Consider the following 24,162-nt stretch of genomic DNA (forward strand, 5'->3'; position numbering starts at 1 on the left):
ATGCCATCAGTTACCCCCTGGACTTGGGGCATTCTGGTGATGGTGAGTGGGGCTGGTCCAGCTCAAGGTTGATAAAATCTGATGCCCAGCCATGCAAGGAATCCACGATGTCACGGATGCACTTGTGAGCTGTAGCTTGAAAAATGCCACACATCCCCGCTGGAGCCCAGGAATGATTCGGTTGCAGAGACGCACAGGGCTGTCGTAACCTTCACGGTCACAGGGAGCAGGTGTCCTCCTCCATGGGATGCCAGGTCCGCAGGGACGTGGCACAGGTGCCGCAGTATCCCTTTGTTGAGATGGAGTCTCCTACGGCGCATGCTGTCAGTCATCTTGAAAGACCAATGGCACTCGTCCACCTTGAGCCTTCGCTGACGTCCCCCTCTGAGCTCCTCCTCTGCCTGATGGGCGGCCGGGTCTTCAGGATGCACAGCAGCCCCCTGGACATGGGTTGTCGCCTCCAGGCTGTGCTGACACTGTTGCCTTCTCTGGTGTCTGGTCGCCTGGGCTGCCACCAGTACCACAAGGGCAGCCTCTGCAGGACTGACATAACCAGCCATATTGTTTAGATCTGTAAGGAATTGGAGAAAGAGACAGACTGACAATCAGTCAGGGCTTCCACCCCGGGACCCTCAAATCCCCGAAGCCTCCCCCACCCTTGCGTGTCCCACCTTTGCTGAGTGCCATCCACCGAGCCAATTGTGCTGGAAAACCTCACTCTGCACACTCGCCCTCAGCCACAGCTGGATCCCCTTGACTCCAGACCTCTTGAGGGAACATTAGGGAGATCCTACTCGGGTGCCCTCTCCTGATCCACACACACACCCTTTAGTCTTGAGGATATCCCCAGTGCTGAAGCCCAGCTCCTGAGTGTTTGATTGTTGCCTGCCGCCTCTATGATGCTGACGCTTCCGGAGGTCAGGCAAACTGCTCAGGCTTCAAAGTCTGATTGCAATGCGATGCAATAAGCAACATCTGAGACAAGACGCGTGCAGCCACGAGAAGCCACTTGAGAGCTGGAAGTATTTGGTAGGACAGACCGGCAGTGCCTGCAGTTGCCCCTGTTATGGGTATCCACAATATTTAAAGACGGCTTAAAGGCCTCACAAAGGAAAAGCCCCTGGTGGTGATATGCATCACCGAATATACACAAGGGGTTAATGTAAATACACTATAACTAAGTAAACACTAGAGGGAGCACCGGAGATGTCATGCCATGCAGACATACAGCTAATGAACACACAGAATAGGACACAACCAATGAGCAGTCAAGACACCCAGAGGTTGCATTACCACTAGGGGGCACTTCACAACCCATATAAAAGGACAGGGCACACATGCTCGGTCTCTTTCCACAGACAGATATCTAGAGAGTACATCAGGGTTTAACAACAGCTTCACACTCAGCACGTGGCTTAGAGCAGGCTGGTAAAGATAGACTGAGTTACTACAGTTAGATTAGCAGAGAGTCAAACTCATTGAAGAGCCGTGTTAATAGTTCAATAACCAAGTTGAACTCATTTCATAGTCTGGAGCTTCCTTTGTCAAAGCATACATCAAGGAAGCAGCTTATACTAAACGAAGCAGCATAACACAACACCCCCCCCACCCCGACCAAGCTCAGCCCCCCTGCGGGGTCCCCTAATCACCCCGAGCACTGGGGCAGCAGCTCCAGTGCCCTTGACCTGCATGCCGGAAAATGGAAATGGCTACTCACCTCTTCACTTCCCCTCAGCAGCCATTGCGCCAGCTTCACGTTTTTGAAAAGGAGTACTAAACGCCGCCCGCGTGATTTCCCGCTGGGGAGCCGGTTAATTCCAGGGAGGCCATAGCGTTCGACTTCAATCTCTCTAATGGGACGGAAATTGATGCAATTGAGGGTAAACGATATGCTTGTTGCCATATTTGGGCGTGATCCGGAACTCCCCATCGGGGGCGGGCCGCTTAGATGGCATCGTGCCCGGTGCCAAACTCGATTTGGCCTTTCCCATTATTTAACTGGCGCGCCCAGATCCTCAGCGGGTGCAATGCGGTGGTTAAATCACGCCCATCGTATTCTGCTCCCATGCCATGAAGGGGTAGGAAGGTGACATATTATTAAAACGTGCCAGATGATGGTTTGGGGATTCATGCCTTTCCTTTCAGTGGAATTTTGAGCCTCTCACGGGTCTAAGGTGATCGGAGGTGAACCTTTTTAGGACTTGCTGTGCTGCTGCTCGGCATTTTCTATGCAGTTAGCAGCCCACAAAGGTCCCTCAGCTCAGTCTTGTGTCTCGGAGTTGCACTGTTCAAATATTAGTGCACGATGCATTCATATGACACTGCCCTCCCTACCATTTTAGCAGAAGTTTTATTTCAAAGGGGCTTATAGCTGTGTTAAGAGAAAAATTGCTGCAAATATGCAAAACGTTTAGTGCACTAATATTTGCACAGCGTAACTTAAATTCCCAGATCTCTGCCTGTTGCTCTTCCTCGTTTTGCTCAGTTCCACAGAGTGCATTCTCCTGCAGTATCCCCCCAGTTCTAATGAAGCATCCTACGAATATCAAGGGCGCCTACCGATCCATCCCCGACTGCACTTCGGAAAATCAGACCACAGGACGGTGCTCCTTCTCCCGGCTTACAAACAGAAAGTTAAGTGGGAGAATCTGATTAAGAAGGTCATGCAATGGCAATCTAAGCAGGTATGCCACCACCATCACAGACTTCATCAGTAAATGTGTCGAAGACTACGTGCTAAAGAAGGTAGTACGTGTGTTCCCTAATCGGAAACCATGGTTTAACCGGGAGACTCACTCCCTACGGAAGGCCAGGTCTGAGGCGTTCAAGGCAGGCGACCTTGACCTACACAAGAAATCTGGGAACGACCTCCACAAATCCATCAGGGATGCCAAGAGACAATACCAGACTAAGCTAGAGTCACATACTAACAACATGTACTCTCGTCGGTAGTGTCAAGGCTTAAACAACAAAACAGGCTACAAAGCAAAGCCAAGTAGAATCTCCGGCAACAGCCCACCCCTCCCTAATTAACTCAATGCGTTCTATGCTCGTTTCGAACCATTGTCAATTGCCTCAGCAGCCGCTGACACACCCATACCCACTGTCACAGCCTCTGAAGTCAGATCGGCCTTCTTGAAAGTGAACCCTCCGAAAGCAATGGGTCCTGGCTTGAGTCCCTGGTCATCCATGTGGACCAACTGGTAGGTGTGTTCGCGGACATCTTCAACCTCTCCCTACTCCATTTCGAGGTTCCCACCTGCTTCAAGACGACTACCATCCTAGCGATGCCAAAGAAGAATCGTCCGGTGGGCTTGACATCTATCATTATGAAGTGCTTTGAGAGGATGACGTCCGGTGGCCTTGACATGTACCATTATGAAGTGCTTTGAGAGGATGTCAATGGACACATCAACTCCATATTCCCAGAATGCCTTAATCCATTGCAATCCGCGTACTGCCACACGAGTCCAGAGCAGATGCTATCTCCCTGGCCCTACACTCCTCCCTGGGGCATCTCGACAACAAGGACTCCTACGCCAGTCTCCTATTGCGCGGCACGGTAGCACAGTGGTTCGCACTGTTGCTTCACAGCGTCAGGGTCCCAGGTTCGATTCCTGGTTTGGGTCACTGTCTGTGCGGAGTCCTCATGTTCTCCCTGTGTCTGCGTGGGTTTCCTCCGGGTGCTCCGGTTACCCCCCCACAAGTCCCGAAAGACGTGCTGTTAGGTGAATTGGACATTCTGAATTCTCCCGCAGTGTACCCAAACAGGTGCTGGAATGGGGCGACTAGGGGGTTTTCACACCTTCATTGCAATGTTAATGTAAGCTGACTTGTGCAATAATAAAGATGATTATTATTATTCATTGACTACAGCTCCGCCTTCAACATTATAATCCCAGCCAAGCTCAAATGAAAACTCCAAAACCTAGGACTTGGCTCCTCCCTCTGCAACTGGACCCTCAACTTCCTGACCCATAGACCACAATCAGTAAGGATAAACAACACCACCTCCACGATAGTCCTCATTACCAGGGCCCGGTAAGGCTGCGTATTTAGCCCTCTACTATATCCCTGTACACACACGATTCTGTGGCAAAACTAACTCCATCTACAAGTTTACTGATGACACGATTGTAGTGGGTCAGATCTCAAACAACGATGAGGCAGAGTACAGGAGGGAGATAGAGAACCTAGTGGAGTGGTGTAGTGACAGCAATTTCTCCCTCAATGTCAGCAAAACTAAGGAGCTGGTCATTGACTTCAGGAAGCAAAGTATCATACACGTCCCTATCTGCATCAATGGTGCCGACGGGGTGATGGTTGACAGCTTCAAATACCTAGGCGTGCACATCACCAACTATCAGTCCTGGTTCACCCACCTCGCTATGCCCAAGAAAGCACAGCAGTGCCTATACTTCCTCAGGAAACTAAGCAGATTCGGCATGTCCACATCAATTTTTAAAGATGCACCACAGAAAGCATCCTATTCAGCTGCATCACAGCTTGGTATGGGAACTGCGCTGCCCAAGACCGTAAGAAACTATAGAGAGTCGTGAACACAGTTACGTCCATCACGCGAACTCGCCTCCCATCCATTTACTGTCTATGGCACAGGCGACATGGTAGCATAGTGGTTAGCATTGTTGCTTCACAGCGCTAAGGTTCGATTCCCGCTTGTCTGTGCGGAGTCTGCACATTCTCCTCGTGTCTGCATGGGTTTCCTCCGGGTGCTCCAGTTTCCTCCCACAAGTCCTGAAATATGTGCTTGTTGGGTGAATTGGACATTCTGAATTCTCCCTCTGTGTACCCGAACAGGCGCCGGAATGTGGCGACTCAGGGATTTTCACAGTAACTTCATTGCAGTGTTAATGTGAGCCTACTTGTGACAATAATAATTGTTATTATTGAAACTCCCACTGCCTTGGGAAAGCGGGCAGCATAATCAAAGACCCCTCCCACCTGGGTTATTCTCTCTTCCAACCTCTTCCATCGGGCAGAAGATACAAAAGTCTGAGAACAAGCACTGACAGATTCAAAAACAGCTTCTTCCCCGCTGTTACCAGACTCCTGAATGACCCTCTTATGGACTGAACTGATCTCTCCATCCATCTTGTCTACTGAGTAGTACTACACTCCATATACTTCACCCGATGTCTATGTATTTACATTGTGTATCTATCGTATGTCCTGTGTTTTTCATGTATGTGACGATCTGCCTGGACTGTATGCAGAACAATACTTTTCACTGTACCTCGGTACGTGACAATATCTAAATCAAATCAACAAAGCGTTAAAACGTCCAGTCTTTTTTTTTTTATTTAAAGTAACCAATCATTTTTCTTTTCAATTAAGGGGCAATTTAGTGTGGCCAATCCACCAAACCAGCACATCTTTGGGTTGTGAGGCTGAAACCTATGCAGACATAGGGAGAATGCGCAAGCTCCACATGGACAGTGACCCAGAACGTCCCGTCTTGTTTAGATCCTGCTACGTGCTTCTAGCATTTTCCGTATTTCATTCGATTTCCGATTGCTTTCTTTCCTTAGACTGGATCTCTCCGATTACACCCAGACAGATCATGCTGGCCTCAGATGTGGCCACTTTATTATGGAGCTGAATTCTCTCAAATCAATCACATGCATTATCCCAAAAGACTTGCACAACAGTGCACTTTTAGGGAGCAGTGCTTTACAATCAAATGCGATCTGAATATGCATCTATTTAATTACAATCCAAAAAGAAGACATTTTAAAAGCCCTTTTTAAGCTTTTATCTGAACTACAGCAGTTACTTTATTCTCTTAAAAATAGCCTTAAGTATATGATTTAAGAAAAACATTACAAATGTTTATTTTCTACCTCGAGCACAGAACCTGAAATAATTTTGAATACAATCTTGTGGTGAAATCGGCTTGTTCATGCTCCACAGAACCCACAGGATTGAATTAAGGACTAATGTTTATCCTGCACTGTGACATTTGTGGTTGAATGCTCGATAAACAGACCACCCATTTGGTTTTGATTCAGAGTCAGTTTCTGAGATGGTCATTCAATAATTTGGGGATGTCAAAATCGTACAAATTTTAACCCCATCAATTGTTTTAAGTTGTGGCCGCAGAACGGCTGTTTTTACATTCGTGCGTGTTAAAGCACGTATTCCCATTTTTCACTCACGCATTTTGGAGCACGGTCACGTTGCAGTTACACATGAGGGCACCCATTTCATTCAAGAAGAACTTCCATTTATGTAGCACCTTTCACAACCTCAGGATGTGGCAAAATGGCTTCCAACCAAGTTTGAAGTCTAGTTGTGTTGTAACTTTGTTGAGCCCAGCAGTGAAATGATTACTGAGACGTTGGTACGTCCGAACAATAACTGATTTATTATATACAACTGAACTATGTACAACTATCCGTGATTAGATGTTACATTGCTGAAGTCATGAATATTCTCCCTCTCGACACCTGAACAATCCCAGAATTCCCTTCCTCCATTATGGGTGGTGCTTTTCACACAGTCTTACATGCTTATGAACCCTTGAAATTACAAGTTGGTGTTGTAACATAGGTAACCAGTGTATGCACAAACAGCAATGAGACTGATATTCTGCGTTTTCATGATGTTGATTGATAAATAGGTATTGGCCAGAATTCCTCTACTTAGCAATAGCTTTCGGTGGCCAAGGCACACGCCTCAAGTTGGAAGTTGAAGTTTGCAGAGCCTGTTGACCAACAGGAGACCACAGAAGTGATGGAGAGAAAGTCCGGAATGTTGACTCTAAGCTGAACTGAGACCCATAGTACGCTCGTAAAGTCATTTCCCTGCTTTAAGTGTTACTGTAGGGCTTAAGTGTGGGATTTTCTGGTCCCTCTCACCCTGGGACTGGAAATTCATGCCCGAGGTCAACGGATCTTTGCCTTCTCTGTTGTGTTTACAGTGCCACTCGCAATGATTCCCGGTCTAGGCCTTGGTAACGTTTCCTGAGTGGCTCCACCAGACTGTCTTCTGTTGCCTGATGGTGAAAGTCTCATATATGAACAAGTAATCTGTGAGTAGAGGCTTGCAGCATTAGGGTTTAAGTTGTATCCCCTCCCTAAAAAGGTACACCCCTACTCTTTGTCAAACTGGGCCTCGAGACTTTTACCGCCACCTGACGGGACCTAAATTTAACCTTGGTACCTCCAGCAGTACAGTTCGCCCTCAATACTGTTTTGGACGCCAACTCAAGGCATTCCTCCAATTTTTAGCCAGAACAGAGAGCCTCTCCGCTGTAGTGAAAATGGTGGACAAGCCCAGAATTCGCAATTCCAATCCCTAAACTTGGCACTTCCCGTGGAGGCACAACACGTTTTGTTCATGTGTGGCTCACTGAGGCAGCGAGTGCTGCTGTTCGAGGAGTGCTGGTCCCCCTGTGGGATTAGCTTTAAACTTGCCTTCACAGTCCCAGAATTGGCACAGACGCAAGATCAATTGTCTTACCCTAAGCCAAGGGAGTAGGAGGGTGGGGCTCATGGACTCACGAGCAATTTATTGTGTCTCTACCGACTCTGGCACCCAGGTGTCCGGAATGAACTTGTGCTTGAGAAAGGCGTGTTGTGTTTTGTGCCAATGAAGACAAGGAGCATGGCACCCACGCATGTAGAAGCCAGTCACTAAGTGTACTGACATGTGGCTCCAAATGAGATGTGGACCCATGTTTAACTGCTTTGCACGGTGGTGCAGTGGTTAGCACTACTGCCCCGCGCGCCGAGGACTCTGGTTCGATCCCGGCCCCGGGTCATTGCCGGGTTTGCACATTCTCCCCATTTCTGCGTGGGTCTCACCCCCACAGCCCAAAGGTGTGCAGGGTAGGTAGGTGGATTGGCCACACTAAATTACCCTAAAACAAAAGTGTTTTGTCTTTGAGGCGATTTGAGGATTTTATTATGCCGATGGACCCTTTGTATTTTGAATGTGTGAACAGCTACTGGAGATGTGGGAGGTGGTCTCATTCAATGGATTGCCGGTCCTGCATTTCATAATGTTTCCAGGTGTACCAACCGACTGAGAATACTCAGTTGGATAGGCATTGCCCCTGAGTAAAAAGACTTGGATAAAAATGGATCGTTTAAAATAGTTAAACCACAGTCGGTGATTTTAGATGTTGGCCAGAATCCTCCGGCCGTTGCGATTCATTTTTCCCGTTGGCAGCGTTCCCCCGCCCGTGGGTTTCTCGGCAGCATGGGGCGGCTTCAACAAGAAATCCCATTGACAAGCGGCAGGAAGACCGAATCGCACCGCGAGCGAACGCCGCACCACCGAGGAACACGCAGCTGGGGAACCGGAACGTCCAGCCCACAATCATTGCAAAATAAGAAACGCCAATGCCCTGCTCGTTAAGTGTAGTCCACCTCTTAAAATCTTATTCACAGCCATCGGGATACGTTTCGCTTTGTGGACTGTTGGGTGTTCCTTGGGCATGAGGCCCGACTTGCAACTCAACCTGATGTATTAGCTGAAACATTTTTAATTGTATTGAGGTTGTAAATCTGAGTCATTATCTGAACGAAGTCCACATCAATGTTTTATAAAGGAGGCCTTGATTATCTCGTGCAGATGTCATTAATGATTTCACTTCCCTAATGTTTGCAATGGGAATTTGTATTTATAATAATAATCTTTTATTATTGTCACAAGTAGGCTTACATTAAGACCATAAGACATAGGAGCAGAATTAGGCCACTCGGCCCATCGAGACTGCTCCGCCATTCAATCATTACATAGATTACATAGAACATACAGTGCAGAAGGAGGCCATTCGGCCCATCGAGTCTGCACCGACCCACATTAATCCCTCACTTCCACCTTATCCCCGCAACCCAATAACCCCTCCCAACCCTTATGGACACTACGGGTAATTTAGCATGGCCAATCCACCTAACCTGCACGTCTTTGGACTGTGGGAGGAAACCGGAGCACCCGGAGGAAACCCACGCGGACACGGGGAGAACGTGCAAACTCCGCACAGACAGTGACCCAGCGGGGAATCGAACCTGGGACCCTGGCGCTGTGAAGCCACAGTGCTAATCACTTGTGCTACCGTGCTGCCCACTATCATGGCTGATATTTTCTCATCCCCCATTGTCCTGCCTACTCCCATAACCACTGATCTCCTTATTAATCAAGAACCTATCTATCTCTGTCTTAAAGACACTCAGTGATTTAGCCTCCACAGCCTTCTGAGGTAAAGAGTTCCACAGATTCACCACCCTCTGGCTGAAGAAATTCCTCCTCATCTCTGTTTTAAAGGATCGTCCCTTTACTCTGAGGCGGTGTCCTCTGCTTCTAGTTTTTCCTACAAATGGAAACATCCTCTCCACTTCCACTCTATCCAGGTCTCGCAGTATCTTGTAAGTTTCAATAAGATCCCCTCTCATCCTTCTAAACACTGCAATGAAGTTACTGCGAAAATACCCTAGTCGCCACACTCCGACACCTGTTCGGATAGACAGAGGGAGAATTCAGAATGCCCAATTCACCTAACAGCACAACTTTCGGGACTTGTGGGAGGAAACCGGAGCACCCAGAGGAAACCCACGCAGATACGGAGAACGTTCAGACTCTGCACAGACAGTGACCCAAGCCGGGAATTGAACCCAGGTCCCTGGCACTTTGAAGCAACAGTCTAACTCCTGTTCCTGTGGGTGGGCCCTTTGTAATTTTTCAGTTGAATGAAAATTCACACAATCCTGTGAGTTTTTCCAGATTACAGATGTGAGCAATGCAACCAAACCCATGGAGGTAACATCATCACACAGTTTGGATCTGCAATGTTTACAGCTCACCGTGAACATGCTGTACGAAATTGCACAGCTCTTTTATAGTATTAGCACTGGCATTATGAGTTGGATGGTGCCCATCTGTGCTGGGAGATTCTGATATGTACTTGGCAAAACAGTCCTGATCTTTGTTGAGTTAGGAAACCAGTAAAGACCTTTTGATCAAGAAGCCATTCTTCAATTAGGTGAATGTTTCTGCTTTAGTTGATCGAGGTCATGTTATTTAAGTTTTAAGCATTTGTCCAAAGTGTCCCTAATTTAGGGAAAGGTAAGTGACTAATTCAGGTCCCAAAACTCCTTTGATGTTAAATACATCGCTGGACACTAGATTAGGGAGGATTATGGTTACATCAAATTCAGCTGTGAGGTCTCGTCTGCAGTCAAAGATGGAAATAACGGGCGGGATTCTCCGTGCTGAAATCGCGATCAATGCGGGGGCGGAGAATTCCCGCAATCGGGTCCGACGGCGAGACACGATTCTCCAGCGACTGTCGCGCATGCGTATTGACCAGCTGAGTTCCCGCCGAGTTCCGCTGGCGTGGTGCCCGTATGGTGTCACCTGGCGGGAGCTTGGCGTCGCGGTTCCTGGGGCCGTTCTGGTGGGGGGGCCTCCACGATGGCCAGGCCGCTGTCGGGGGCAACCGATCAGCGGGTGTGCATATTCGGGGGGGGGGGGGGCTTATCTTCCGTGCCAGGCCGCTGTAGGGCTCCGCCATGTTGCGCGGGAGCCGGTGTGAAAACGGCCACCGCGCGCATGCGCGTATCCGCGGCTGGAAGTGCTGGGGCCCGTATCGGCAGCCGGAGCTGCGTGAAGCACTCCGGCGCTGTGCTGGTCCCCTGTGGGTTGCAGAATCGCTGGGCCAAGTGGCAACGCCGGCGTGAAACACACTGGTGTTTACGCTGGCGTCAACACTTTGCCTCGATTTTGGAGAACCTCAGCCCACATTTCTATAGCAAGTTATGTATTTGAAAAAAGGATTTTATAGCTAATTGATTATTTTAGAAGCATCGATTGTCGCTATTTTGGCAACTGGAGCAGCCAGTTTTCACGCAGCCTCATAAACAGAAAATGTTTTAGGTGAAGTGAGGGAAGACTGTTGGCCAATGGGGAACTCCTTGGGCGGGATTCTCCGAAATGGAGGCAGAGTGTTCGCGCCGTCGTGAACGCCGTCGAGGTTCACGACGGCGCGTAACGGCCCCTATCCCGACCGATTCAGGGCCCGATAATGGGCTAGGAGCGGCGCCGCGTCATTTACACGCGCCAGGCCTTGGCGCCGTGTAAAGGCGGCACCGCATACATGACGCGGCCGGCGCCGCATAACTGGTATCACCCGCGCATGCGGGGGTTGGCCGGCGCCAACCCGCGCATGCGTGGTTGCCGTCCTCTCCGAGTTTGCCCCGCAAGAAAATGTCAGACGGATCCTGCGGAAGAAAGGAGGTCCTCCTTCAGAGAGGCCGGCCCGACGATCGGTGGGCACCGATCGCGGGCCAGACCCCATTTGAGGCCCCCCCCCCCCCCCCCCCGATGCAGGATTCCCCCTCCCCTCCCCCCGCAGGCCGCCCCACCAGCGTTCCCACGCTGTTCCCACCGGCAGCGACCAGGTGTGGACGGCGCCGGGGGTAACCCGCCATTTTGGGCTGGCCGCTCGGCCCATCCGGGCCTGAGAATAGCAGGGGTGCCGGAGAATCGCCATTTTGGGTGTCTCGGGCGATTCTCCGGCCTGCGGCCCGCGGAACTCGACCGGGCCGTTCTCGCCGCTTGGGAGAATTTATGTTTTTATGTTTGATTTTATGTTTGTTCTACTATAGTTGGTTACCAAATGCCACTTTAAAAGGGACAATACAGCATTCAGTCCAGTTCAGATCTAGATTCCCAGAAATCGTAGTAATCATAAAAGTTAAGAGACAAATTTTTTTTTAAAAGGTGGAAAGAATAACTTCACAACTCATTTCAAAGAAACATTCACTTTTCCGTCAAGCTCCAAGCCTTAATGAAAGCCAGAATCTACCCGAGACCGGGAGACAGGGCGTCGGACCAGCGTCGTGGGAAAATTTGGCGACCCAGGTGATTCTCCCAACTGGCGCGGGAGCGGAGAATCGCGCTGCTTGTTCTTCAATTAGAGCCATAGAATCCATCATGACTCTGCAAACGGAACACCACAATTTGTATTTGTATATCAGTGCCTTTGTAGGTAACTGATGTTTGAAATGGGGGATGTGCAAGGGAGGGTGTACAAAGATCTCAGACAGTTGTCGGTGCTGGAGGAGCTTACTGAGCTTGGGGAGAGTGAGGACCGAGGGGGATTTGGAAATAAGGCTGCAAATTTGAAATTCAAGTTGCTGCACAAACTGGGAGCCACAAACTGGGAGCCAATGTAAGTCAGCGAACACAGGTTTGATGGGCGAGACGGGATTTGGTACGGGTTATCCAGCTTCAGGTTAACATTCTTTGTCTTAGTTCACACACTAAGAACTGGCACTTTGAGAAAAGGTACCAGAGATGATAGATAATCAGCTGAGGGACCCATATACCTGCACCAGTCAAAATCCTGAGGAAAGAGGGAACTTGTACTTAAGTTGGAATTGGGTTTTAATTGTTTAATAGACTGCACCAATATATAAAGGGGATACAAGTGGCACTGTGGTGTTATTGAAGTGCTGAACACAAACTTGGAGTCGAAGATGTCTCAAGACCTGCTTTCTAGTTATTATAGAGTTACCATCGGAGCTTAACAAAGAGAGAGGGACTGAGGAAAGGCAATTTCTTTTCCTTAAAATTACAAATCAAAACAAAGGTTAAAAAAAGGCCAGTTCTCAAATAGTTTTGTTTTACTGTCTTCCTGTCTAGGGTAGATTCTGGCTTTAATTAAGGTTTGGAGCTTGACGGAAAAGTGAATGTTTCTTTGAAATGAGTTGTGAAGTTATTCTTTCCACCTTTTTTAAAAAAATTAAAAAAATTAAAAAAAATTTGTCTCTTAACTTTTATGACTACTATGATTTCTGGGAATCTAGATCTGGACTGGATTGAATGCTGTATTGTCCCTTTTAAAGTGGCATTTGGTAACCAACTATAGGAGAACAAACATAAAATCAAGCAGTTTGCCCCAACTGTTGGACACCGTTCATGTTTTGAGGTTAGTGTTGCTGCTGTTCTGTTGGAAATGTTACTGAAACTAGATTCAAGGTTTCAATTTCCTAATGATGCAATGAGACCGATACATTGAATGGCTTTACACTTCCTACTTTTAATGTACGGATTCATCCTTGCTCCACATGATTATTTACTGATTTAACTTTTTCAGTCCTATCTTTTTGTAATAAACCACACCAGGATTAATAAATGTAAGGGGTTCATAGAATCCCGAGGCCATTTGGCCCATCGGGTCTGCACTGGCCCTTGGAAAGAGCACGCTACATCAGCCTACAACTCCACCCTAACCTGTAACACAGTAACCCCACCTAACCTTTTTGACACTAAGAGGCAATTTAGCACGGCCAATCCACCAAACCTGCACATCTTTGGACTGTGGGAGGAAACCCACGCAGACACGGGGAAGAAGTGCAAACTCTACACAGGCAGTCACTGGAAGTTGCAATTGAACCCGGAATGCTGGAGCTGTGAGGCAGCAGTGCTAACCTCTATGCCACCGTTCTGCCCACGCTGGGTTAATGAATTAACCTGTGCCCAGTTAATGAATCTCATTGCAGTAGGAGGTACAGAATTTGCAGTTTGCTGTTGACCGGTTCTGCAATTTACCAGTGCCTCACCCAAGTGGTCACTCCTCACATTTTAGTTTAGACTCATGAATGACATGAGGGCATTCAACCACATGAGGAATCATAATTCAGCTTGATATCATTTTCATTCAACGCAGTCCTGGGGTTGAGAGGAGGCAGTGTTGATGGTGTCGTGGTATTTTCACTAGACTAGTCATCCAGAGACCCGAAGTAATGCTCTGCAGACCCAGGTTCGAATCCCACCATAGCAGATGGCAGAATTTGAATTCAATAAAAATCTGGAATTAAAAGTCCAATGATGGCCGTCCAACCATTGCTGATTGTCATAAAAATCCATCTGGTTCATTAATGTCTTTGGGAAGGGAATCTGTCATCCTTACCTGGTCTGGCCGAGAGCAATGTGGTTGAGTCTCAAAATACCCTCCTGAAATACAAAGAACAGTACAGTACAGGAACAGGCCCTCCATGCCTGCGCCGATCACGTGTCCTATCACGTGACCAACCGCCTTCTATACCCCGTCTGTTCATATGCCTAACCAGATAAGCCTTAAAGGTCACTAATGTATCTGCCTCAACCACCTCACTTGGCAGTGCATTCCAGGCCACCTTCTGTGTAAAAAAAAAAAAAAAAACTCTCCCCGCACATCTCCACTGAACCTTTCCCCCCTCACCTTGAACTTGTGCCCCCTTGTAATTGTCATTTCCGCCCTGGGAAATTACCTCCAACTGTTCACCCTATCTATACCCCTAATAATTTTATAAACTTGTATCATGGCTCAGTTCAAGGGCAATCTGGGATGGCCAATAAATGCTGGCCTCGCCAGTGCGCCTGCATCCCATGGTTACATCGGGTCTACCCCTGCATGAGTTTGCTTGCTATTACACACTCTGCCTTCTTTAGAGTTGACTCTCCTTTTTTTCCTCTTTTGTTTGAGTAGCGGGTCTTCCCCTAACCTGTGGCATGTGCTCAGGTGTACTACTGCTCTCGGGTAGAGGTTCAGTTCTTGCTTTACCTCCCCAGGTTGCTTATCGATTGCGTGAGGCATCACCCTCACTCTTTCGGGGCCTATTTGGAAACTATTCTGTTCCACAGTTAAATTTGCCATTCAGTGGTCAGCAAAATCAATCACCGGCTTTCTGGCTGGGACCTTTGGCTTTGTGGGGGTTGGGGCGCTTTTCCAAACATGTCCGGAACCTTCATGCCCTCAGGTGGAGGCTCAACTTCAGTTATACGCCCTGTTGGGTTTTCAACTCGGAGGCACTTTCTTCACTGAGTCTGGGGGTATTTGAGAATCCCCTGGATCCGCCTCAAAATTCAGAAAGTTGAGTTTGAATAGCCAGATCTCCTGCTAACCCAGCAGGGGTACGGCCTCCGTCCTGTTCAAAGTGTTCTGCCTGGGGTGTGACCTTCCTGTGTTCCTGGTCTGTCCTGTGTCTTTGGGGCATATCTTCACTCGCAGGGATTGGCCTAGCTTCGGCTGCTGTGCCCTGTGGCTTTTCGGCTAAGTGGGGCATCGGCATCGCTCTTCCCTGCCCTATTTCGGTATTTCCCTGTTGCCCATTTATATTCACCATGAAGCCATTTGAACACACCGCCGGGTCATTAGCACCCGCTGTTGCCATGAGAGTTTGCATTCCCTTAACCTCTTCCACCTCTCCTGGAACATCACTGCCTCCAAGTGGACGTTCAGCTCCTGCCATATTCTCTTGTGGCTTTTCAACCTGGTGAGGCATCTCCATCACTATCCACTTCTCTGCTTGGGGAATCCCCTCAGCTCCATTTTTAGACCTGCCATGAAACTTTCTGTCAAACAGATCATTGGCCCAATCCTATCCTCCTTTTTAGGCCCCTCATGGACTGCTGGCCTGCCTTGGTCCCTTTCAGTAACTCTGCATCTAACATCTGCAGCAAGGTAGAGAGCTGGAGAGTGTCTCAAGACCCCAGAGGGGGCAACAGAACTAGTGAGGGTTGGAGTTAAGGGCCAGCTTAACACCTTGTTGAACTTGGCACCTCTCACTTTCCCTTTACTTGTCTCACATTTCCCCCCTATTTAAATCTGCCAAAAAAAAATGTTATCTACCAACTCAATTTACAGGCCATTCTCTTTTCCTGGCTTATGTTCCACTGGTCTCGGCTGGACATCCAGTCACTGCACAGAAATAATCTTGGCCTCAGTAAATTCCAGAAGCCGTTCCTTAACTCCAAAGCTCACTGGCTCTCTGTTGCCTTCCCTGGGGTCCCTAAACATACAAGGCTCTTGGCCTTGCTGCAGACTTTAGTTGCGTGTTCTCTGCCTCTTTGTCTGCAAGTAGCTCCTGTCTAGCGACTCCAACACCGACTGGTCTGTGTTCCCTTCAGATCTCTGAACCATGCTGGGTTTCTGGTATTCCTACAGACCTTGGCTGGCTTCCTCCAGCCCTTTGTAGCTTCTGTTGACCTGAGTAATATTCCCTGACTACTTGGGAGTATTATTTTACAGGATGTCTTGAGTGCCTCTAATCGCCCAGTCCAGTTTATGCATTCGTCTTTTGAAAGCTGTCCATGTGGAGTTTGCACATTCTCCCCGTGTTTGCGTGGGTTTCGCCCCCATAACCCAAAGATGTGCAGGGTGGATGGATTGGCCAGGCTACATTCCCCTTAATTGAAAAAAAATGAATTGGATTCTCAATAATAAAGATGAGGGGTGGGATTTTCCATCCCGCCGCACCAGATTTCTGGTGCGGCGCGTCTCTGGGATTCTCCGTTTCGCCAGCCGGCCAATGAGATTTCCCATTGTGGGCAGTCCCACGCTGTTGGGAAATCCCTGGGCTGCCGGCGCAATGGAGAATCCCAACCGTGGAGAATCCAGCCCGAGGTATTTGATGTTTAGGGGGCATAAAGGTGCATAAATCCCCAGGGCCTGATGAGATGTATTCCAGGCTGCAATGGGAGGTAAGGGAAAAGATTGTTGGGGCCTTGACGGAGATATTTAAATCTTCGCTGGCCACAAGTGAAGGGCCAGGTGGCTGGAGGATAGCTATTGTGGTACCTTTATTCAATGGGAAGCATGGTAGAACAGTGTTTAGCTCTGTTGCTTCACAGCTCCGGGGTCCCAGGTTCGATACCCACGGTCTGTGTGGAGTCTGCACATTCTCCCCCGCGTGTGCGTGGGTTTCCTCCGGGTGCTCCGGTTTCCTCCCACAGTCCAGAGATGTGCAGGTTAGGTGGATTGGCCACGCTAAATTGCCACTAGTTGTCCAAAAAGGTTAGGTGGGGTTACTGGGTCGCGGGGATAGGGTGCAGGTGTGGACTTGGATAGGGTGCTCTTTCCAGGGGCCGGTGCAGACTCGATGGGCTGAATGGCCTCCTTCTGCACTGTAAATTCTATGATTCTAAGAAGGACAATCCAGATATTTGCAGAGATTCACCAGAATGTTGCCTGGATTGGAAAGTTTCAGCTATAAGGAGAGACCGGATAGGCTGGGATTGTTTTCCCTGAAGCAGAGGAGGCTCTGATCGAGGTGTACAAAATTACGAGAGGAATAGACAGGGTAGATCATAAGAATCTTTTCCACATGGCAGAGGTGTCCAAAACCAATGGGCATAGGTTTAAGGTGAGGAGTAAGTAGGTTAGAGGGTATCTGAGGAAACACTTTTTTTTCACCGAGAGGTTGGTGGAAATATGGAACGTGCTGCCTGAGAGGGTGGTGGAGACAAGTACTCTCGCAATATTTAAGAAAAATCTGGATGAGCACTTAAATTGCCAAGGCGTAGTAGGCTATGGACCAAGTGCTGGTGAATTGCCAAGGCGTAGTAGGCTATGGACCAAGTGCTGGTGAATGGGATTAGAATAGAATGGTATTTGATGGCCGCATATACATGGTGGGCTGAAGGGCCTGTTTCTGTGCTGTATGCCTCTATGAAAGGGGAATGGAAGTTTGGAGCTCTCGTCTAAAAATGATTCTGAGACTGAGAATATCTCAATCTAAGATTGATACACTTTTGTTAACCAAAGATACTGAGGGATATGGAGTAGAACATAGAACACACAGTGCAGAAGGAGGCCATTCGGCCCATCGAGTCTGCACCGACCCATTTAAGCCATCACTTCCACCCCATCCCTGCAACCCAATAACCCCTCCGAACCTTTTTGGTCACTAAAGGCAATTTATCATGGCCAATCCACCTAACCTGCACGTCTTTGGACTGGAGGAGGAAACCGGAGCACCCGGAGGAAATCCACGCAGGCACGGGGAGAATGTGCAGACTCCGCACCGACAGTGACCCAGCGGGGAATCGAACCTGGGACCCTGGTGCTGTGAAGCCACAGTGCTAACCACTTGTGGCACCGTGCTGCCCATAAAGGCAGGTATCTGAAGTTACGTCACCTATCAGCCATGATCTCATCAAATGGCAAAAATGGAGACACTCCTGTTCTAATAATTGGTGGTCACTCTTTCATTACCCTGCCCATTCCTTTTGATAATACCTCTCTCAATCACTATTCCTGCCTTTAAAAACCTTCTCAAAACTCTGCATCTTGATCTTTCCCTCTACCCTACCGTTCTGTTTTCTTCCTCATACCCACTCTCCACCCAATACTATGCCCAATCCGAAATTCATTGGGACACCTCTCTCTCAATGAGGACCACTGTATAAATGCAGGTCCTTTTATGGTGGCTCTGTGATGTGTCAATATGAAAGCAACGGAAATGCATATTTACCTTCAATTCACCAAGAAGCAGAGAGAGCGAGTGAACATTAGGCTTTATTAATCATGAACTTGCCCAGCCAGAGTCGGTTGTACAGATGAATGCCGCCCACAGGGTCTATATATGGCCCCGGTGAGGGCGGAGCCAGAGGCAGGGACCACTGGGGTTACAGTACAGTACCTGGAAGCAGCTCGTATCACCACTTCCAGGTCATACGTCACACGTTACACGTTACAGTATCATACATGCATTAGGTGAATACATTCACCACACATGTATTACATACATTGGTGCCGCAATGCTTGTGTCACTATCTCTCTACATAATCAAGTACAAGAAGTTTGCTGATGATTCTCTGACAGTGGCATATCATTTAGTCAAAGGCTAATCAATAAAAGGTATGCTTTCACTTCTGGAGTCTTTTCTGCTCTATTATGAACGGAACTTAAAGCATGAAGGATCACAATCGTAGTAAATGGGCATAATTTGTGCACTAGGGTGATGCTAAACTCACTTCATTGTACCTCCCAGAGTTCCCCCAAGGATCAGTCCCCATCCTCCTCTCCCGAGATGATATATTTCAAAGATACGTGGGTTTGTTTCCACATTTATGTTAACAACACTCGGCTCTCCCCGTCCAACACTCCTCGACTGTACGGTAATGGAATAGGCAGGGAAGTACAGTAATGTAATGAGCAGGTTGAAGTTGGACATGTCTCGCGCTTTGCCCAATGACGAATTTGGGAGTTGTGCTGACTCACTGCCTGCCTGTCCATCTGGTCTTCTCAGCTCTCTGGCCCTGGGTCGGAAATTGCTGCTGCATTTTTTAATACTTTTAGGTTGCCTGCCAACCCGCTCAGCCCTGGCCTAGGGATTGAGAGTTGCCCTGCTGCTTCCCTCGACGACTGCCAGCCAGCACCTACCTCCTCGCTAGGCCCTCACAGGCTCGCACCCCTGAGGCAAGCCTGGTGACCTCGCTGCAGATTAAAGGCAGCCTGCCTGGCTATCTGGCCTCCTCAGCTCTAGGCCAGGAACATGGCTGTTGTTTTCTTTCAAATAATTTTCAGAGATCCTTGTTACTGCTCTCTCACTCCCTCAAAGTCATCATCACCTCTTAACAATCTTGAACAGTGTTTTCCTGCTCTAAGGAGACTCGACCAATTACAGCCCAATGTTGCTCTGCATCGTTTGCTGATAGGCGGCTCAAATTCAGAGCCATCTGGCTCTAACTGGCGTTGCCAAAGCTACCGCCCAGCACTGGGGTCCCCCATTCGCCACGGCCCTGTGCATAGGCACAATGTGTTTCATTTTATGTCTGCCTCTGATGGGTGGCCTAAAACTTCCCCTCTGTTGTTGGGCTACTTAAGCTCACTCTACTCCTCTGTTGTTGGGCTAATTAAGCTCACTCTACTAAAACTATGGGAAGACCAAAGCCACTGTCGGACAGCCAGCACAGACTCCAGACCCTCTCCCCAACCACTGTACGAGGTTCGGTCAGTTTGTTGTCAGTCTTGAAATCCTGTTGACGGTATTCAGCTAGATTGGGTTAACATGCTGATATCTCCAGCAGAGCCTCTTCTACATTAATTGTACCATGAGAAAGATGCTGGACACAACACAGAGGGAGATACCCCAGGCCAAGCTCACACATCTAGCAAATGCAAACAGTACAATAAGAAAATCACCTTTTTTTAAATAAATAAAAACTGAATCACTACTTTTGATAGAGAAATGTATCCATTGACTTTAGCTGAGTAAGTAACGATGGACTAATGCCAAGTTTCCTCCGGGTGCTCAGGCATCCTACCACAGTCCAAAGATGTGCAGGTTAGGTGGATTGGCTTTGCTAAATTGCACTTGGTGTCCAAAAAGGTTGGGTGGGGTTACTGGGTTACAGGGATAGAGTGATGGTGGGGGCTTGTATAGGGTGCTCTTTCCAGGGGCCAGTGCAGACTCGATGGGCCAGATGGCCTCCTGCTCTGTAAATTCTATGATTACGACCCCAAACTAAACCCCAACGGTGACTAGGATACTGGGCCAAAACGCCAATATTTTAATTTATTTGTTATAATTTACGGAAAGAATAATTTGTTCCAGGAGTGATTGCATGACAAAATAGGGTATTTTTAAAACAAAACTTTATTAGGAATACAATATCAAACGTTTAACTTCACACCTAAAAAGAACAGCTTGCAAATAGCCCTTAACACCACTCAACCTCCCATTAAACAACAGGAAAAGAAACATACAGCTCCCAATCTATTTTAAAATCAGAGTATAGAGTAATGCTTGCTTTATAAAACAGATCTGGTTCCTTTTAGAATCCGTTCAGATTCTGCCTGAATGTCTTTGTAATAAGTCCACGAAGGCAGACGTCTCTTCACCAGAATCCCTTTTATTAACAAAACTAACAGCATTACAACCAGGTGCATTCAGCTTGCTGTCTCCACCGAGAGTGCAGAGGATCTGACACTCCCTGTTATATACAAAGAAGAGGTTCCCTGATTGGGCCACTAATCAGTGAACTCTTATTCCAATTGGCCAATCTCAAAGGCCTGGTTTAAGTCATTACACCCCCAACCCCAGAGTCCTCGTGACTCATGTGTCTCTTCCTTTGTTTCTGCGCCGAGTCCAGATCCTCCACTTCGGCCTCCGACGTATGGGGGTATAACGGCTAGGCAACTGTCTTCTCCGATCAAAGCACCTGAGGGGCGGTTCGCCCTCTTCCTCTGGCAGCAGGGGGACAGCCGCAGCTTCATCCATGGTGTCCATATTCGGGTCCGATGTCCTCACCAGTGGTGCCGGAGGGGCATGAATAGTCTGTCGGGGAGGACCCTCCACGGTCCAAGTATGCTGGTCTGAGTCAACTCCGGGGGAGGAAACTAATCTGAGGCTCGCACTTGTTCCAGGTGCTTTTTTACTATGTGTTCTCCCACACGTATCTCATACGACACAGGTCCTGTCCTGGCCTTGACCGTTCCTGCTACCCATGTGGGGCCTTGGCATAATTTCTGACCCATACCTTTTCACCCGCATTGAACTGCCTTTCTCGCCGCGTGTTGTTGTGGCCCCTGCATTGGGCCTCTTGGTGCTTTTCTAATCTTCCACCTAAATTTGGGAATACTAGGCTCCGCCTGGTTCGGAATCGTCTGCCCATGAGTAGCTCCACCCGTTTTGCCGAGGTCCTGTTTAGGAATAAGCGTTGGAGTTGAGTGCAATTTTATTAAATACTTTTCTCCTATCATTGATACTGCTGCGCCCGTGTCGTCCTCCATTAATGTTCGACATCCATTCAGCCTTATGGTTAATTTAATGCGTTTTGATTTTACCTTCGTTACACAATTTAGTTGTTCCTTGTCGGAGGTAGGTGGGGCTTCTAGGGTATGCATTCTCCTGTATCCCAGCTTACGTCTCCTTCTCCAAAATGGTGGTTTTAGTCTTCTATTTTTCCTCTCTGGCTCCGAACTCTGGCAACAACAACAATTTCTTGCCGGGCAGACGTCTGCAGGGGCTGCTGTCTGTCTTGTCCTAATATTCCCTTGCTTGCGAACGGTTCTGCGAGTAGGCCCGGGTTCCTTAGTATCCGAGTCATTCCTCAGGGTGGCTTTGCAGTTGCCTATCCCCCAGTGGTAGTCCCTCAACTCAGTTGCAATGGTGTGGGCGTCTACCTCCATCGGATTACCTGTAACTCGTGTCCGCTCGCTGCTTTTTCCATGGACAAAGTCAGCTGCAATGCTGGTTTGCAATCCAGTTCGGCCACTGCTACAGACGTTTTTGTATTGCTAAATTATTTATTCCACATACCAACCGGTCTCGGAGCATCTCATTTAGCGTCAGGCCAAATTCGCACGCCTCTGCTAATCGTCTTAATCTTGTTAAAAAATTAGTGACTGACTCCCCCGTGTCTCGGAATGCTGAGTAAAACCGGCACCTTTGCAGGGTCAGAGATGGCTTAGGGTCATAGTACTTTTACTAAGTCCATCAATTTTTGTATCCGGTGCCTCCGGATAATGTGCATAATGGCAAAAGCTGCCAGCCCACAGGCGGTCAGCAGAATGACCTGTTGCTTTTCATCCGGACTATATAATTCGCTCTGAAAAAGTACTTGATCTGTTCTACATATTGGGCCCAGTCTTCCACTGCAGGGTCAAAAGAATCCAACTTCCCAAATGAAGGCATTTTGCCAGCCAGTGGCTGAGCCTCAATATGTAGCGGCTGAAAGTGAGCAGGTTCCTTTGGGTCGTTCCTTTTTCCTCATCGCCACTGTAATAAGTCCACGGAGGCAAAAGTCCCTTCACCAGAATCCCTTTTATTAACAAAACCAACAGCAGTACGACCATGTGCATTCAGCTTGCCGTCTACACTGGGAGTGCAGAGGATCTGACACTCCCTGTTATATACAAAGGAGAGGTTCCCTCATTGGCCCATTAATCAGGGAACTCTTATTCCAATTGGCCAATCTCAAAAGTCCTGGTCGAAGTCATTACTGACTTCAAAAAGCGGGTTCATCTGGCCTGTTCCAGCTTCTTCCCTGTCCTAAGACAAGACTGCTTTGTTTTACATATTATTACTCTTTAAAACTATCCTATGGCGAGAGAATTGTAGACTCTGGGTCAGGCAGATCGGAATTCAGCTCCTCTCTCACCCCAAAGCCTTCTCCAAAACTAGCTGCATCTCTGCCTTGCTTGGCTCCACTCAGCAATGACCTTGTCTCCCCAAGCTGAAAAACAAATGATCTCTGCAGGCTGCAAAAGCACATTAACTCTCCAGGGACTTCCCCAGTCAACCCAACATTCCTTTGGTCAATTTCACCTTCTGGTTCCGGGAACCTCTCCGGTCTTTACAAAGCAAAATCCTTTTCTAAATCATGTCCACTGCAGTCAAACACACTATAACTTGAGGCTTTTAACCCTTCAATTGTCCCTATGTTTAAAAGCCGATATTCCTAAAATCAGAGAATCATAGAATTTACAGTGCAAAAGGAGGCCATTCAGCCCATCGAGTCTGCACTGGCACTTGGAAAGAGCACCCACTTAAGCCCACACCTATCCCCGTAAACCAGTAACCCCGCCTAACCTAAAGGCAATTTAGCATGGCCAATTCACCTAACCTGCGCATCTTTTGACTGTGGGAGGAAACCGGAGGAAACCAACGCAGACACTGGGAGAATGAGCAGACTCCACACAGACAGTGACCCAAGCCGGGAATCGAACCTGGGATCCTGGCGCTGTGAAGCCACTGTGCTAACCACTGTGCTTCCGTGCCGCCTCCATTCGTAACATCAAGTTCAGTGAACCAATTGACCTTTGTTATATGTTTACATAGTCCAGGCTTAATTTGAAAATTCCATCTGATTTGCTTTTATTTGTGTCATTTACAAAAATTCTTCTTTAATCTAAGTGATAAGATTTTGCTAGATGGACATGAGTAGAAATTTGATAGCTGTGGGGCCAGCCTTTGAGGTGTAGAAATGCATGCTAATTTTGCTGGAGTTGGCCTACATCCAACCTGGTCCCAATGCCCACCCCCAGAGTCTGCAAGGCAAGGTAGGTGCCCCTAGAAGAAAACCATTTGCAATGGGAATGCCATCTCATCCAGGATAATACGGATGTGGTCCCAAAAAAGGACTATGACTGTATTCTACCACATACAGCTTAAAAATTACATTGCTGGAATTCCTATGTTATTGCATTTGTTATTACTGAAGGGTGGCCCAGCTCCCTCACACCATTGCACTCTTTAATTTTTCCCACACAGCTGCACCTCGCTGATGGTAACATGGTTTCCTCGGATTGCTGGGATCAATGTCTCCTGCATTGGCACAGCACACAAGTTCAGCGGCACAATGATACCAAATAAAGTAATGCCTTTGGTCATGTAAACAGGTACGAACACTAAAATATTATCACCC

The sequence above is a fragment of the Scyliorhinus torazame genome, chromosome 12, assembly GCF_047496885.1.
Source record: "Scyliorhinus torazame isolate Kashiwa2021f chromosome 12, sScyTor2.1, whole genome shotgun sequence".
Classification (NCBI taxonomy): Eukaryota; Metazoa; Chordata; class Chondrichthyes; order Carcharhiniformes; family Scyliorhinidae; genus Scyliorhinus; species Scyliorhinus torazame.